This window comes from Peromyscus californicus, unplaced genomic scaffold (assembly GCF_007827085.1).
Source record: "Peromyscus californicus insignis strain IS unplaced genomic scaffold, ASM782708v3 Scaffold_11__1_contigs__length_118956290, whole genome shotgun sequence".
NCBI classification, from domain to species: domain Eukaryota; kingdom Metazoa; phylum Chordata; class Mammalia; order Rodentia; family Cricetidae; genus Peromyscus; species Peromyscus californicus.
Genome location: NW_026294402.1, coordinates 11,364,755 through 11,380,763, shown reverse-complemented (window position 1 = coordinate 11,380,763; position 16,009 = coordinate 11,364,755). Strand labels below are relative to the sequence as shown.

General features: G+C 46.9%; 1 protein-coding gene across 4 annotated transcripts in view; it reads left to right on the top strand.

Moving 5' to 3' along the window:
- LOC128119304 (uncharacterized) overlaps positions 1 to 16,009 on the top strand; it is a 52,535-nt gene that overhangs the window by 17,502 nt on the left and 19,024 nt on the right. Inside the window, exon 2 of one of the 4 annotated variants that reach the window (XR_008221508.1) lies at positions 15,371 to 15,454. The exons of the other annotated variants lie outside the window; for them this stretch is intronic. The gene's annotated coding sequence lies outside the window, so the exon portion shown is untranslated. The remainder of the gene's footprint in view (positions 1 to 15,370; positions 15,455 to 16,009) is intronic. 4 annotated transcript variants of the gene reach the window in all.

Here is a 16,009-nt window from a genome sequence, read left to right as displayed (position 1 = left end):
TTTCCTAGATCACAGGGAACCCAGACATCTCTGGGCCAGCGAGCGTGTCGCCACAGGGTTATTATGGGGCAGTGTGGAGACTGTTGGGCCTTGGGGCCCCTGTTCCTGAGACAGCATTTGCTTTGGGGTTCCCACTCAGATGCCCTGCCCTTCTGTAAAGCATACTCCATGCAGACTGTGGTCCACCCCCACCTGCTTGCAGACTGTGGTCCAGCCACCTGCTTCTCCCTTGGGTGTCCCAGCCTGGATGATCCTTTCCACCCACTTCTTGAGAAGGTTACACACTACTCTGCTCCCCAGGACAACACACCCTTATGAAGGTGTGAGAGATTAGTAGAGACGGTGTGGGAGATGTCAGAGTGGCAGGCCTAGAGCCGGTCTGCCTCACATTCTCACAGCTCTTCCTCTGAGGGCCGAAGCCATTTGCAAAGCAGCCGGACCAGCTCTGCTGTTGCCTCTTCTGGGAGGGATGAGACTGAGCAGCAGGAGGGCCTCCCTTCTCTGCTGGCAGCCACTGGGGAGCAGAATCCAAGACGCCCACAGCGATGGGAGGGCAGCTCCTCGAAGGGCTCTCGGTCGTGTTCATTCTGGACCCTTCTGGTCATCTGCTTTAGTGTCTACACTTATAGATGTGGACAGGCACGTGAGGGGGGCAGGTCAGCATCGTGCTCCAAAACAGGAGTTATCTATTGAATGATCAACAGACTTGTTCCTGGGGTTTGAGCCTGTGTTCAGAAACTGCTTCATTCTTTAGATACAGAACCTCATCATGGGATCCAACTGTACTTTTATCCACTTCAATTTTGGAAGGGGTTACTTTGTTCCCTCTCTTGGTTAGATGTTTCCTGGAATTCAGAGCTCAATTCTGAGTGTGTTCCCCCTCCTTCTGTGGTGCTACACGTAATATAAAACGTCCTGTACTTATTTAAGTTCTGAGAATGCAAGCTGTTGCCTTGCACAAAGTATTGCTAAGCCCGTGGGCACAACCTTCAGTGCTTAGCTGTTCCTGTGGGCCAGGCGACGTGGGGAGGTGGAGTTTGGAGTCACGCACAGGGCCAGTGAGCCCTCTCCTTGACAACCATGGCCAGTGTGGGTGGGAGCCTCTGAAGTGGTCTGAGCACATTACTTGGCTTAGTGAAGGTAGAAAGACACCTCTAAGGAAGGCCCTGGGTTAGACACCATCAGGGTTGCCAGCTCACAGCTAAGACGTAGGCAGCTGAGAGGCTGGGAGAGAGCCAGGTTTGGTGATTCCAGATACATGAGACTAAGGCAGGAAGATCACAAGTTCAAGGCTTGCCCAGGCTATAGAGTCTCAAAACAAAATTTTTAAAAAAGGTTGGATGTAGCTCAGTGGTGGAGTGATTGTTGAGCAGTGTGAGGCTCGAGGTTCACCCAGTACCATTTCCCCAGCAAACTACCACCGCCTCCTCAGGCAGTGGGGCAGCCAGGGATGGCGCATGGGATCCTTGGCACATAACCTGAGCTGTGGAGGTGATTGCACGGGCCCTGGGCTCTGAGATCCTTGTGAAGATCAAACAAATTAATATTCAGATTCTCAACACAGTTTCAAGCCATTAGAAGGGTAAATACTCAAACTAGAAAAGTGTCATTTAGCTGGGTGGTAGTGTTGTATGCTTTTAATCCCGGCACTTGGGAGGCATAGGCAGGGGAATCTCTGTGAGTTCCAAGACAGCCAGGGCTACATAGAGAAACCCTGTCTCAAAAACAAACAAACAAAAAAGTCATTTTCAATGAAGTGGTTCCTTTAATGAAAGCATTGAATAATGTGCAGAGTGCAGTAAGTGAAGCCACATTTGGAAGACCGTCTGGAGAAGCATCTTGACACTCGAGGGGACAGGTGTTCACTGGGTACCGGAAGGGGACAGAGTACTGGGTTCCCAGGTTCCTGGGCTGCAATGCTTGTCAGACTTGTTCTTAGAAGTTTCTCCTCCTCAAGCCTGAGGTCCCCACCATCTTCTGGAGACATGTTAAACCTGGATGCAACAGCCAGGAGAGCAGGGTGGGGCCCCAAGGCTGCTTTATGGGCCTCTGTGCAGTTTGGAGGAGCAGGTCTACTCCTCAGCTCCAATACCTCCTCTGGGAGAAATACTGGGGACCTGGTGGGAATAGGTTCTCCTACTACATGTCTGGGCTGAGTTCCTGGTGTGCTAGCTACTCCCAAAATGTGAAACATGCATGTTAATGTGTGAGGGGGACAAGCAGCCTGAGGCCTGGAGGTGGTCTTGCATGGAAAGTGGGGACCCTTAGGGCCAAGTTCTGGCCACACATCTGAGGTGCACATGTGAGTGCTGGTTTTAGTCCACTTGACTAGATTATAGCACAGGTATGTGTATATTATTAAAAAATTGTGTGCATGTCGTGTGTGTGTGTGTGTGTGTGTGTGTGTGTGTGTGTGTGTGTGTGTGTGTGTGTGTCTGAAGAGACCGGAAGAAGACAGTAAATCCCTTGGAGCTAGAGTTACGGCTAGTTGTGAAGTGAGTGCAGGGAACTGAATTTGGGTCCTCGGCAAGAGCAGTAAGTGCTTTTAACCATCTCCAGCCCCAGGCATTTTTTTTTTTTTTTAAATTAGACTAACATTTAAATCTGTAGAAGTGAGTAAAACAGATTGTCTATCACAGTGTATGTTGGCCTCGTCCAATTGGCATTCTCCTCAGGGATATTCTGCCGACCCAGACCTCCAGTCCTTCCCCGGGCCCACCTGGTGTTCTGTCTGGTCTGGCTGTGGATGCCAGGCTTCCCAATTAATAAACCTGCAAGTGAATAATCTCGCCGATTCTGCAGCTCTGGGGAACCCTAATGAACACTCACTGAAATGGGGTTACTAGTGTGTTATGTGTTTAAGTGAAATGGCGCTCAGGAGGCCTTGGCAGGGTTTGGACCAAGATGCCCCAGGCGGGTGAGACACGTCACGCAGGCGAGGTGGACAGCGGCGTTGTACGGTGGAAAGCTGCTCACACGGCAGACAGGATGTCGCGAGCGAGCGAGGGGTGCGAGAGGGGAGTTTCCTCTTAAGGGGACTTCAATGTAAGATGTTGTCGGGATGCTGGGTGGGTCTCCAAGAGGTTGGTCAGAATACTAACATTATGAATGAGCACAAAATCCCTTATGGCTAAACTTCTGACAGTGTATTTAATCAACACAGTTGTTTGCAATGTGTTGGAAGCAGGTGCGGGGGGGGGGGGGTGCAGGCAGTTATCCTGATATTGTTGAACAGATCTCAGCGTGAACCAAAGAAGAGGAACAGCTGCTGCTGGAGGGGGGGCGTCAAAGAAATAGGCTCCTGTCTGATTCTTTTCCTCTAACGAATAATATGCAAATTACATTCTACCCCGGACTGTCTAGTGCCTGTTGCTCTGAAGGTCACTGGAGACTGAGCCGTAATTAAAATACCCTGCACCCGTGCTGGGAGGCAGCATGTGACACTCCATGTTATGTCTGACAAGACTGAGGTAGAAAGACTGGCAAACTGGAGACGCACCAGCACCTGCCTGTCTTCTCTCTGGCCTTGCTTCCTTTACGCCACCCCCACCCCCACCCCAGGAAGCCACTGTGTCTTGAGAGCTGCCGCACAGCAGGGGCCAGATAACATTACATCATTCTGAGTGTCTGCAACCCTGGGAAGCAGAGGAGATTATCCACCACATTAAACAGTGGGATAGCATCTTTGCTGGCACAGGTGGGAAGTGTGAGTGCTGAGGTGTGAACTCAGGTCTTACCTTTGCAGACTGCATTCCAGCACAGTCACACCCTACAATGCAACCTCAGACCCACCAGGGAGTCAGAGCTTTGGGGCCAATGAGTTGGGGCATTAGAGATTTTATTTTTACATTATTTCCTTCCTTCCTTCCTTCCTTCCTTCCTTCCTTCCTTCCTTCCTTCCTTCCTTCCTCCCTCCCTCCCTCCCTCCCTCCCTCTCTCTCTCTCTCTCTCTTTCTTTCTTTCTTTCTTTTTTCCTTCCTTCCTTTCTCCCTCCCTCCCTCCCTTCCTTCCATTGCTGGACTTTCTTTGGATTGTCCCAAATAATAACACGGAGACTTCTTATTAAGTATAAAAGCTAGGTCTTAGCTTAGGCTTGTTCCTAACTAGTTTTTATAACTTAAATTAACCCATTTATATTCATCTACATTCTACCATGTGGCTCATTACTTCTTCTCCATACTGTACATCTGACTTCCTCCACATCTCACTGGAAAATCCTTGCCTCCCAGATTCTTCCCCTGAGTTCCTCTCTTTCCCTGGAAGTCCTGCCTATCCTCTCTTGTCTAGCTATTGGCCGTTCAGCTCTTTATTAAGCCAATCAGAAGGTGCCTTAGGCAGATGAGGTAAAACAGACACATCTTCACTGTGTACAAAAAGATTATCCCCAAAATCCATCCTTTCTTTGCTCCCTCCCCCTTTTTCATGTGTGTGTGTGTGTGTGTGTGTGTGTGTGTGTGTGTGTGTGTGTGTGTGGACAACTTGCAGGAGTCAGTTCCCTCCTTCTGTTCTACTGTGTGGGTCGATTGGACGCTGGTCATCAGGCTTGGTGGCAAGCATCTTTACCCTCTGAGCCGTCTTGCTGGCCCAGCAGTGGATATTTGGATCACCATTGGACAGTAGGTACCAGGAGGTTTGCTTTGCTGCTTTAAGAGTTGGGGAACCCCAGAGACACTAGTGGAGTCTAGTTTGGGAGAGGTATGGTCACAGGCTACACAGGTACTGGTCTTAGGGATTTTTACACTGGCCAGTTAAGTATCTCTGGCCCTCTACAGTCTTTATTCAGTCTCTTATTGTTTATTACGGCAAAAGAAGGTCTAGTGAGCTCTGCCTGCCCTCCTGCCCCTTGGGTGGGAGCTCCTTGTGGTCTTTTCATGCATCTCTTTAGATGGGATATGGGGGATATGGTAGGGGCTTGGTGCCAGCGGACTTGACTGGACAGCGCTGTGGCTGTTATTATTGTTCTTATTACAGTAGTTTTTATTGTTATTCTTTGAGACAGTCTAATGGAGTCCAGCCTGGCCTGAAACTCAATATGTGGCCAAGGAAGACCTTGAACTCCTGATCCTCCTTCCTCTACCTCCTGAATTCTGGAATTACACAGTAGTACAGTGTGTGATAAAACACATAGTAGTACAGTGTGTGCTACTGTGCCCAGTTTACAGATGCTGAGGATCAAACCCATGGCTTCATGGGTGCAAGGCACAGTCCCTACCACTGATTTACATTCCCACCCAGGCTACTGAATTTTAATCTAGTGGGAAAGTTGCAGAAGTCATTGTAGATTCAAAAAGTTTTAGCCACAGGATGGAAGACAGAGCAATGTCCACTGTGATCTGTGGGGAGGGACTTGAACAGTCTCTTCCCAGTGAGCTCCAATCTCACTTCATTTCCCAACTTCTGACTCAAAGGTCAGAGACTTTACTCTTCTCTCCTCTCTCCCTCCCAAGGTTTATTACTTTTATTTATATGTGTGTGTGAAGTGTTACTCTAATTATTCTTTATCAATAAAAATTCAGGATTCAGATATCAGGGTAAGAACCTGAAGGATAGATAAGAGAAGCAGAGAAGTCACCAGTCCTCTCCTACCTGCTCCGTTCTGTCCTCCAAAAGGGCTGAGATCCCTCTCCGCCCTCCTTACTACTTCCTATCTTATCTGTCTACAGTCCTCCAAAACCTCTGCAGTTAATTTTGGTTGGATACTGGCTAGCTCTGCCCTCTGACTCCAAGCAATCTTTATTTGTCAGAACACGATCAAAATATCACACAACATGTGTGTGTATGTGAGTGTGCGTATGTTCATGTCAGTGGGGAGGACAGAGGTTTTGGATTCCCTGGAGCTGGATTAATATGTGGTTATAAGCCACCCAGTGTGGGGGCTGGGAATCGAACTCAGGTCCTCTGCAAGAGCAACAAGTGCTCTTTACTGCCAAGCTGTCTCTAGCTGGGGAGACCTAACTTTCAGTACCTGGTTGGCCTCTCTGGCACTTACTGGACCATATTATTTCATGAGGTAGGGCTGATCAGAATAAAATAATTAACATAATTTTAACTTGATATGTTTTAAATTAAATATTTCACTAAAATACAGCATAAAACATACAACTGTAAACATTTCAAGTATGAAACTGAGTGGGATTAAGCAGATTCACGCCTGCTGTGCAATCATTGTGCCTTGCATCTCTGGAACTTTTTCTTACTATGTACACCCAATTAAACATCCACTAAACACCAGTTTCCAATCGTTCCCACCCCTTCTCCAGGTGAGTCTCTGGGAGCTGTTATTCCACTTCCCAAACACTTCATGACCCTGTCTAGAGAGATGCCCAGCAGAGCAGTGCCTTGCCTGGCGGGGAATGAGCAGGGATTTAAACTCAGGTCTCACTTCATGTCCAATACTTAAAGAAGTTATGTCTGTTTCAATCACAGAGCACAGATTCATCCTTTCAAGATACAACTTAGAGGTCCTCAGTGTATTCGTGATGTTGAGTCTTCCATTGCTATTTTTTATTTTTTTATTTTTTGTGGTTCTGGGGTTAGAACCCAGGGTCTTGCATGTTTTAGACAGGCACTCTTCCAGTGATCTTTAGAATACTTTTAGGTTACTTTCTTCACTCCCCAAAGAGAAGATAATTATTATCAGTCAGTTTTACCTCCTCCGTACCTTAGCCTTTGGACCTGTTTTCTGTCCTGGGCTTGTCAGTTCCAGATTTTCCATAGAAGTGGATTTATAGAGTGTGTGGTCACAAAGATGCACACAGCATACTGTGACTTAATCACTCAGCGCATTTTTAAGTTTCATCTACATGGTGGCATGTGTTGATCATTTACTACTTTTGGTTTCAGAATAGTGTTTCATCATATGAAGATGACATTTCTACCTTTGGGCTATTGAGAATAATGCTGCCATTAATGCTTGTGCATGCATTTCTCTGTGGAGATTTGTTCACACTTCCTTGCATGCTAAACAAATCTTGCAATATGGGGATAAATCCTGCATTGTTATGGTATATAATCCCTTCTATATGTGTCTTAGGGTTTCCATTGGGGAGATGAAACTCCATGACCAAAAGCAACCTGGGGAGGAAAAGGTTATTTGGCTTGTATCCCAGGTCATAATACACAGAGGAAAGCTGAAGCAGGAGCTCAAGGCAGGAACTGAAGCAGAAACCATGGAGAAGTGCTGCTTCCTGGCTTGTTCAGGCTTGCTCAGTCTGCTTTCTTTTACAACCTAGGACCACCTGCCTAAGGGCAGCATCATCTACAATGGGTTGGGTCCTCCCACACCAATCACCAATTAACAAACTCCCCCAGAGGCTTGCTTACAGGCCAGTCTCCTACAGGCATTTTCTCAATAGGTGTTCACTCCTCTCAGATGACTCTAGCTTGTATCAAGTTGACAAAGACAAATCAAACAACAACAAGAAGTTACACATTACAACTGATTCCTTTATGGCTTCAAAACCAGCGCCACCTGGGAAACTCTTACATATTACAACGTTCACCTGCCAGCATGAGGTTCAGTCTTGGGTCCCTATAGACCACAGCTTCTGTATGCTGATCCTGAGTAAGTACTCCCAGAAGATTCTCAGTGATGCTGATCTCGTCATAGTTTCCATTGACTTCTTAACTCTAGCTAACAATCATTGACTTTTCCAGCATATCAAAGGTTTCACATTGGTGGTTCTGGTCTTTTGTTAATTGTAGCTAGAGTTTTCCTGCCTGGCCCACAGTCAGGACAAATCTCTATCACCTGCCAGTCCCACAGCCGTCAGACCCGACCAAGTAAACACAGAGACTTATATTGATTACAAACTGTATGGCCGTGGCAGGCTTCTTGCTAACTGTTCTTACAGCTTAAATTAATCCATTTCCATTAATCTATACCTTGCCACATGGCTCATGGCTTACCGGCATCTTCACATGCTGTTTGTCATCGTGGCGGCTGGCAGTGTCTCTCTGACTCAGCCTTCCACTTCCCAGCTTTATTCTCCTCCTTGTCCCGCCTATACTTCCTGCCTAGCCAATGGTTAATCAGTGTTTTATTTATTGACCAATCAGCAACACATTTGCCATACAGAACATCCCACAGCAGTTAATCACTGCTAATTCTTCAGCAGCAGCAGAACTACAAATTTTTAATTCAAAACATTACTCAAATGGCTCTGTTAGAGTCTTCCTCTGAAACAAGCCAGGCCTCTGTGTCTGGACAGCTCTCAGTGTTCTTATTTTCCAAGCTCCTAAGGAACACTCCACTGAGTTCTGAGCACTCAATGGCTTTTCTAGCCCAGTGTTCAAATGCCACCATAATTCTCCCACAAACACATGGTCTGCTCTGTCACATCAATACCCCACTTCTGGTACCAATTTATGGCTTAGCTAGCTATTGCTGTGATAAAACACCATGACCAATATCAACCTAAGGAAGAAAGGGTTATTTGGCTTATGTCCCAGGTCACAGTGCATTGAGAGAAGCAGAGGCAGGAACTAAAGGCAGGAACCTGGAGGCAGGAACTGAAGTAGAGGCCATGAAAGAACACTGCTGATGGACTTTCTCACCAATGGCTTGCTTAGCCTACTTTCTTATACGTCCCAGGACCACCTGCCCAGGGGTGACCCCACCCACAGTGAGCTCAGCCTCTCACATTAATCACTAAATGCAGAGGCATTTTATCAGTTGTGGTTCCCTCTTCTTAGATAACTCTACCTTGTGACAAGTTGGCAAAAAGTTAAACCAGAAAACATGTGTCTGTGTTTGGCCAATGCTACTTAATTCTCTATAGTTGCATCTCTCAGGTTCTTTTTCTTCCTCAGTGTGAACCCCCTGCAGTGGTGCTGAGTCATCTCTGACTTTTAACATGGTTGAAGGCATGTTCTAGTCTGGATGCTAAGCACCATCTGACTTGACTCCTCAGAGACCTACAGAGCTGGTTGAGATCAGCAACAATGGCTGCTTATGGTATGATGCTGTTGTTTGGGTACCAGAGTACTTATGACTAGCCTACTTTTACGTGTTTTGTAGTTTAGCCACAGGCTCTAACTTTTGACTTGGAAAACATGGCAGCTATCTGCTATTATCACCATGTCATCTAGATTTCAAACCCAAGTCATAGCAGCATTCTGTATTTTGCCCAAGTCACAGCAGCATTCTGTAATGTGCACCACTGCTTTTGGTGCCTGACTAAAAGAAGCCACTCTCTGTATTGGCCACTTTTCTGTTGCTGTGATTAAATACTGTGACCAAAAGAAACTTAAGGATGAAAATGTTTATTTTGGCTTCTGGTTCTAGAGGGATGGTGTGGAATATTCCTTTACACTCAGTGAATATATGTTGCTGTGATTGGTTTAATAAAGAAGCTGACTGACCAATAGCTAAAGAGGACAAAGTTAGTTAGGAAAGCCAAACTGAGAATGATGGGAAGAAGAGTGGAGTCAGGAGAGTTGCCAGCAGATACAAAGAGAAGCAAGATGGGCATACTGTATTGAGAAAAGGTACCAAGCCACATGGCAAAGCATAGATAAGAAATATGGGTTAGTTTAAATGTGGGAGTTAGCTAGTAACAAGCCTGAGCTATGGGCTGAGCATTTATAATTGATATTGAGTCTCCGTGTTGGTTATTTGGGAACTGGTGGGCAGAGTCCATCATAGAAGTGAGGGCATAACAACAGGCAGGGTTGGGCATAGTGGCAGGAGCCAGGATGCTGCCTGGTCACATTTTCATTCACATACAGAGAGAGAGAGAGAGAGAGAGAGAGAGAGAGAGAGAGAGAGAGAGAGAGAGAACAGGAAGTGGGATGAAGTTGTCTATTGTTAGGCCCACCTCCAGTGACATATTTCCTCTGTCAAAGCTACATAACTCAAAGGTTCCATAATCCCCAGACACACCACCAAATGGGGACCAAGTGTTAAAAAACACTAGCTTATGGGGACATTTCTCATTCAAACCACCACAGTCCCTCACACCAGACTCTATTTTTCTACATGGTTATGCTGTTTTTTTTCTTTCTTTTTGTGTGTGTATTTGTTTTTTTAAAAGTACTAAATATAATTTACAAGGAAAGACTCTGAAACCCAAAGGATGAAATTATAATAGCTATGGCTTGTTGACCCATTAATGTCTCCAATTAGAGCACACAGTACCAAATATACATGCAATAAATGAAGCATTCATCAGAAAATCATCTTGGAGCAAATTAGCAGTTACAATCAGAAGAAAAGTAGCTTTATGTTTGGAATTAAATTGACTGAGTAAGCACTCTGACATTAGGACTCTGCATTAAGCACTGTCATTATGTATTAGTGCTACATGCCGGATGCTGTGAGGAAAATAAAAATCCAGAGTCCTCCTTAGAACTTACGGGGTTCAAGTCCCTAGCTCTGGCAGCTCCTGACTCCTCTTGAGTGTTCAGGATGCTACTTCCGGCAGCAGATGCCACTTATTTTCTTTGAGATAGTTTGAGAACAGTTTCAAATCTGACCATAAAATGGTATTTTAAATGTGTTTCTTCCCACAATGGCCTGAGCTCATCCCACTCCCGTGCTGCACTGGGAGCTGTGCTTCGAAACCCTGTTTCCTTCTCTGCTAAGCGAGCTTTCCTCCCAGAGATGAGCTGATGAGATGGGTGTCTACGAAACACTTGTCAGGGAGCTGGCATGGGGGTGGGGTATCCCAAGTCAGCTGCTTCCTTTCCCTCCAGTTGAGGCAAGAATGTGCTCTGCAGCTTCGGACCCAGAAGAGAGTTAGCAGAGGGTTGACTATGAGCTACTGCCGTGACACCTGCAACAGCATCTTGTCGAGACTCTGGTCCCAGGAGGCTTGGAGTTTAGTCCTGGCTCTACTACTCAGTAGCCCTGCAGCTCCATGCAGGTCACCTAACCTCTCAGAACCTCAGTTTTCTCGCTTGAACGAAAGTGTGAATCAGTGTTTCAGAGCGACACTTCTCTTTGCTTACCGCTCCTCCGACACTGTTACACACGAGGGTTGACTTCGCCTCTGTGTTGCTCACCGTTCATTCCTCTGTGGAGACACCTGTGCCCTGGCTGGGTTCAGATGGTGGCCACGAGCCCCAGGCTATGTGCAATAACTTTTTAAAAATATCTACCTATTTATTTATTTTGAGACAGAACGGCCTTGAAACCCTGATCCTCCTTTTCTCTACCTTTCAAGCACTGGGATTACAGGTGTGTGTTACCACATCTGGCTTATCATCCATTCTTTTTAAGATTTATTTTTTATTTTCATGAATATGAGCATTTGCCTGCATGCATGTAAGAGCACCACATGCATGCCTGGTGCTCTTCAAGGCCAGAAGAGGGTGTTTTAGAGTTCCTGGAACTGAAGTGACAGACAGTTGTGAGCCACTATGCAGGTGCTGAGAACGGGACCAGTGTTCTGGGCGAGAGCAGCCAGGGAGCTGCTTTGGGACGGATGCCCACATATTGGTGACTGAAGGAGGAAGAGGACTCATACCTCAGTAGCCAGACTAGCTGAATCAACCCTGACAATCATGGTGACCTATGTCACAGCCAGATCTCCCTCCCGTACATCCTTACTCACCCATTCTTTTGTATGTGACGTAATGCAGGGTAGACACAGCTCCATGGAACTTGGGTTCTGCATAGCTCATGACCCTGGTAAATGACTTTATCTCTGAGTCTTCATGGCCTCAAGCTTCATTGGGTTGTGGGAAGTGTGAATATCTGTTAACATTTATTAGATACTTTCTGTGTGTTTTCTGAGGTTCTACATGGGTGTTTCACACAGCAGCTTTGTGATTGTTACTATCATTTGGAGGTGAGGAAATGGAGCCTTCATGGTGCTCTTTTCCAAGGTCACATAGTTATCATATGGCAAAGGTCTACACTCAGTCTTTCTGCCCCAGGGGGAACTTGAGAGGCGTAATGAGATGACACAGAAAGCTCAGGCTCTTGACTTGGAAGGATGGTGGGACTGATACTTCTTCAGCTGTGAGGATGGAGGCCAGAGCCCCTGTGCCAATCTCACCCACTCTCTCTGAACCATCTCACCTAGTGATTATCCTGCAGCCCTTGGGGACAAAGCCATCCGGCAGCCTCGTAGAAGAGTTCTCATGAAGGGCATGCCCAGCTAGCTCCTTAAGGGCTGGATAAAAGAAGTAATTGAGAACAGCAAAATAATCAATTATGTCCCCAGACCCTGCCGCACAGAGACTATTGTGTGAGTCTGGGCTGGGAGAGGGGAGCAGTTCACTGCCAGTGTTGACTTTCCCACCGACTGGGAAGGGGTTGGTCTAATGAGTGTTAACAAAGGGTTTTTGAAATTTCTGAGATGAAAGGCTGTGAACTTCCCAAGAAGCTTTTCTGGTTCCCACTGATCTGTGGGCCGCAGCCAGGGATGGAGGGTGATGAAGTCATTCACCATGCTGATGATGCCGTATTCCAGTTTGTATCCTTACTACCTAATGAGATCTTCCCTGTGTGGATCGGGTGCTCTGAACTCCGTTTCCATCAACAGAGGCGTGAGTCTGATGTGGTTTCCCTTCTTGCCTCTGGTCTTCCTTGTTATACAGCCATCTCTTCTGTTTATGAAGTGCCACGTAGGCTTACAGGGGAACGGTGAGGGCACAGGGGTGGGGAGGAGGAGAGCAGTGGGACCCTCTTCTTCCTCTTGCACATGCCAATCACAGTATGTGGAAATCTGCAAGGGCAATTCTAGCTCTGCATCCTGTGTGTGTGTGCGTGTGTGTGTGCATGCGTGTGCATGCGTGTGTGCGTGTGTGCATGTGTGTGCATGTGTGTATGTGTGTGTGTGCACACCTGAGTGTGCACGCCTGTGTGTTGGTGAGTTTGCAGTGAGAGCAACAGCAAGATCCCCAGCTCAAGAGAAAACGTAACTTCTGCTACAGTGAGCGTTTCCCTGAAGGGCCCGTGAAGCTGAGCAAGGCATTTGGACCAAAGCTGCAGTCTCAGCATGGCAGGTCTGGGGACTGGAAGTGAACCCCTGAAGGAAGGCCTACAGGCTTCTATGTGCATCTCAGAAGCCATGGCACTTAAGGAAAGTTCTAGCTTAGATTAATCTACATATATGAATCTGCATGAGCATATATTAATAAGTAGATATATTTTCCTGCTATTTCATGGTGAAGGATGTCATCTTGATAGATCTTTGTATCAGGCTATCATTCACAGCATCTCATATTTTCTTGGTGGACATTGGCCAGAGTCCCTTCAACCTCAGTTTGCCCTTGGAGCTGCAGGCAATCAGATTTTATCTGTGCTTCATCACAAGAAGTGGTTGAGTTGGTTGGGTGCAGTAAGCAGAGTTCTACAGGTGATCTGCTTCCCCAGGTTGGGGACAGTATGATGTAGTTGTTGAATTTGTTAATGAAGGAAAACCAACCAATCTGATAAGCTAGTTCAAATAGGGGTTAATCCTGGTATGGTGGGCTTTCAAAATCTTGAATGGGAGGCTTTGGGAATGAGTGCTGATTGGCATAGCCTCATATGGAGATACAGATAGACTCATCTCTCAGAACTTTGTCTGCTTTACTTTGATATGTACATATATGTATATACTATTTTATATGCATGAACATTTTGCCTGTATGTATGTATGTGCACCCATTTCAGAGGTCAGAAGAGGGTGTCAGATCTGGGGAACTGGACTTATGGATGGTTGTGAGCCACTACATGGGTACTGGGAATCAATTGTGGGTCCTCTGCAAGAGCAACAAGTGCCCTAAGCTGCAGAGCCTTCTCTCCAGTCACTGTTGCTGCAGATGTATTATTTCTCCACATTTTCCCCACAAACCGCTTTAAGGATCAGCACAACAGTGGATATACGTGATAAGAAGCAATATGGAGCAGGAGACTTGGATAGTGTTGGGAGGATCAGAGGTCTAGTCACTGGCCAGGGAACATCTGTGTTTTATTTAAGTTTCTCTGGAGTGAAATGTTCCAAACTGCCCTACTCTGAGGAATTTCCAGCTTAGCCATTCTCAAATCACACAGCTAAGACTCCAGGGCATGGAGTGGTGGGTGGTGGATAACAGACACTCAGTTGCTTGAGTGAAGTTTATGGGGTGTGTAATGGAATGTGATAACGAGATACTTCCTGGGTCTCATGGGGGGCAGCATTTAGTTACTGGGCTTACAGCCATATCGGTAACTATAGTAATTCAGATAAAAAATAAATATAGGAGACTTCAGGTTCTCTGGATAGCATTTGTAGAAAGTATTTTATGACATGTTACTGCTTACAAATTCAGTATCATTTCTAGTAATTCCATTGTGGTGTGTGTGTATGTGTGTGTGTGTGTGAGCGTGTGTGTGCACATGCATGTGCATGCTCCTATGTATATAGGAGCACAGCCACATGGGTATGAATATCAAGTGACAAGTGTCTTTCTCCATTGCTTTCTACTTTAGTTTTGGACACAGCATTGCCCTCACTGAACCTGGAGCCCACTAGTCCAGCTAGCTGGCTGGCGAGCAAGCCTCAGGGATCATCCTGCCTCTGCCTCCCTCCCTCCCCCAGAACTAGGATTATAGACTTGTACAGCTCCTAGGCGAGGGGGCACACGCCTTTATCCCAACAGTCACACATAATGCAGACCTAAGAGGATCGCTGTGAGTTAGAGGCCAGTCTTGCTGGTTTTTACACAGGTCCAGGGATCTGACATCAAGTTCTCATGCTTGCACGGTGAGCATTTTACCCATTGAGCCGTGTCTTCAGACCCTGTTTCTCGTTTCAAAGCGACAGATCCTGTCAACTATTAAACTACTGCCTACCAGCTTCAAACCAGCCTTTAGTTTCTCCCAGGTAGGCTCTGCCAGCAGGGGGTGCTAGAGGAAGGCTGAAGGAGGAAAAGGGGCCATAGTCCTTCCAGCATCCTCAAGAACCATTTGTCCTGGTAGTCAGGATGGAAGCTAGGGTGGGAGGTGGAGGGGTGGGGAGGTGGAGGGGTGGGTGGTGGAGGAGTGGGTGGTGGAGGGCTGGGTGGTGGAGGGCTGGGAGGTGGAGGGGTGGGTGGTGGAGGGGTGGGAGGTGGAGGGGTGGGTGGTGGAGGGGTGGGTGGTGGAGGGCTGGGAGGTGGAGGGGTGGGTGGTGGAGGGGTGTGAGGTGGAGGGGCGGGTGTCCCTTGAAAACATTTGCAAATTGGCTTCATAGCCACAGTTTTCTTTGTCTAATCTGGTCAGTTTCAGTGGCTAGTGCCTCTTCCTTAGAGTGACCCACCCTACTCAGAGGCTTCTTGTTCCTGGGGTCCCTCCTTCAAGTATTCAGCTTCCGGTAATTTTGACTCCTTCCACACGTTCCCTGTGCAGGGGAGGGTCTGAATCCTGCGCTTGCTGCCTGTGTGGCACCCTGAGTTCGGGTTCCCTCTTGCCTTTCAGTTCTGTGAAGCCCAGCTGACCGTCATTTGTGTTACGTTCTGTAAAAACAATGGTGTGGACCGCTGGGAGTTTGACCGTGCTCCAGTTAGTATATGGGCTACACAAATCGGACTCGGTGGTTTTTTGTTTTGTTTTGTTCTTTCTTTTATATTTTTTTTTGGGGGGGGCGCTAGGGTGGGAGGGTGGACCAGGGTGGAATGGGAATCGAGTGTGACTGGGGTGTATTATATAAAATTCTGAAATAGTAAATAAAAATATCATGTTGGGAAAAAACCCAAACAATAGTGTGGGGACTTCTGGGTCCTGCTCAGTATGCAAGGAACAAACAAGTTCTCACTCCATCCTAACAAGTAAAAAACAGAAACACTGAAAGGTCAAAAACTGCTCTAGAGCCCAGGGAGGTGAGTTTGCAAAGAACATCATACCTCCAGAACCAAGATGGATATTTCATGTGGACGTATGTGTACATAGAATGGGTGAGAACAATGTGTCAGGGCTGGGAGGGAGCAGTGTGTCAGGGCTGGGGGGGAGCAGTGTGTCAGGGCTGGGGGGAGCAGTGTGTCAGGGCTGGGGGGGAGCAGGTAGGCTCATTGTGTGGTTAGGAGACATCTGGCTGCTGTGGGACAGTTGAACTGAACG